This window comes from Phocoena phocoena, chromosome 5 (genome assembly GCF_963924675.1).
Source record: "Phocoena phocoena chromosome 5, mPhoPho1.1, whole genome shotgun sequence".
Lineage (NCBI taxonomy): Eukaryota > Metazoa > Chordata > Mammalia > Artiodactyla > Phocoenidae > Phocoena > Phocoena phocoena.
In genome coordinates, this window is record NC_089223.1 from 112280781 (window position 1) to 112282704 (window position 1924).

Below are 1924 nucleotides of genomic sequence, written 5' to 3' on the forward strand. Positions count from 1 at the left end.
TATTATCTTACATCCTGGCTGGAAACTTTTAGAAATGAATGGTAAATAAATTCTAGATTCTGAACATAAATTTTCTCCATGTAATATTTTCATTGGTACTCTTTTTTGTTTTTTCGTTATTTTATAATCATAAACCTAAGTCTGGAAGCCAGCTAGACCTGCAGGGATATAGGAAAAGGGGGACCTTGAAGAATTGCAGCAAGAGCCTGAAGATTACAGGTTGCTGCCTGCTGGTGGGGGAGGGGTTCGGGCACTCTCCTGAGCTACAGGAGGAATGACCTGGTGGTTTAGTTAAAACACAAGTCAAATTTATTAGGGTCGTCCACAGTGGACAATTGTGAGCTGCTTGCTGGTCCTGCCATTCCTTGACCCAAAGTGCTCCACGGCTTCCACTATATACCCTCTTTCGTGTTACCTGCGTGTGCCACCCAACTATTCTGTCTTGATGGTGCAAGTGCAAAACTGGGAACTGTTTGTGTTGGCCTGGTATTTGCCATGGACAAGATGCCAGGACTCTGTGATTCAGGAAGAAGTTCACATCATCAAATTTCTCCCCCTTCATGGACTTGCCACTAGTGCCATTATCACATACAAACCCCAGAAGAATTCTGTGAAAGCACCAACCCTTACAACAAAACCCTTTCTCCCCAGAGCTCAGAATGCAAGTATTCTGCTGTCTTTGGAACTTTGTCTGCAAATAGGTTGAAGGAAACATGGCCTAAGGTCTCACCCTTGACTGTGATGTCAAAGAACAGGGTGGGTTGACCTTGGCTGGGTGTTGGCGTTGGTGGCATCTGCAGAGCCTCATTATACTGTTTTTGAAGATTTAAGTGCTTCTAGAATTCCTAGAACAGCGTTGTATGCTCTCTATAAGAAGTTTTAATTCACTCATGAGTGTTGTTCACTGGATAGGTTTAGGGCTGATAAACTGCTATGTCAGCTATCCCTTGATGCTGGGATACCACAGGCTGTGTAAAACCTGAGCTCAGGGACTCTGGGGTTCTCCAGAGGTGTAGGCAGCTCCCTGAGAGCTGGGTCACTAGGAGTTTTTCACAGGAGTCTCTCTGGCTATGTGAGGGGGCCTTTCATTAGTGGTTGGCAACAGTCACAGTTCATCTAGGAATGAGCAGATAGCAGTGGTGTTTTAGCATATGCATGTCCATGTGAGCGGAACATTAACATCTTTCTTAATTTTCAAACATAATTTTAAAGTGGAGACTTTCAGAGCACACCATCGTCAACAACTGGTCTCACATGCCTAAAAGCATGATCGCAGTGTTGCTTTAATGAGCTTTATGTAACAAAGCTCAAAAACCTCAGAATATTAATCTTTTACAAAATGTTATTTAGAAAAGAAGAACATTTTATGTCTCCAAAAGACAATGAAACAGAAGACAAATGACCTGAGCTGGAAAGGCAGCTAACATTTATCTGTATTTGGGTCTTTTACATTAGCTCATGTGCCACAATTTGTTACACAGACGTCATTAGCACCGTATTTTACAGATGAGTAAACTGAGGCTCCGAGAAGTTGGATGACCAGATCATGAATTGGAATACAGTCTTTCTGGCTCTAATGTCCATGGTCTCACCTATCATGAGTCCCAGTTCTGCTAAAACACATCATTTGATTGTTCTGAGCCATAGTTCTGCTCTAGTTAATTATCACAGCATAACAAACTGGCAGAACACTTAATGGTTTAAAACAACAACAATTTAGATTCTCTCATACTCTAGAAGGCTCGATCAGCTTTTTTTCATGGTGGTCTCGAGGAAGCATTCCAAGAAGATGGAAATTAAAGTTGCAAGGTGCCTTGAGATCTGGGCTCTGAAAGTCCCACAGTGCTATTTCACCACATTCTGTTAGTCGAAGCAAGTCACAAGGCCAGCCCAGACTCAATGGGTGGGAAAAACAATTTGTCTC

At 42.5% G+C, this 1924-nt stretch overlaps 1 pseudogene; it reads right to left on the reverse strand.

Annotated features, from left to right (window-relative positions):
• Nucleotides 1-312: 312 nt before the first annotated feature.
• Nucleotides 313-794, reverse strand: LOC136123244 (peptidyl-prolyl cis-trans isomerase A-like; annotated as a pseudogene).
• Between the last annotated feature and the right edge of the window lie 1130 nt (nt 795-1924).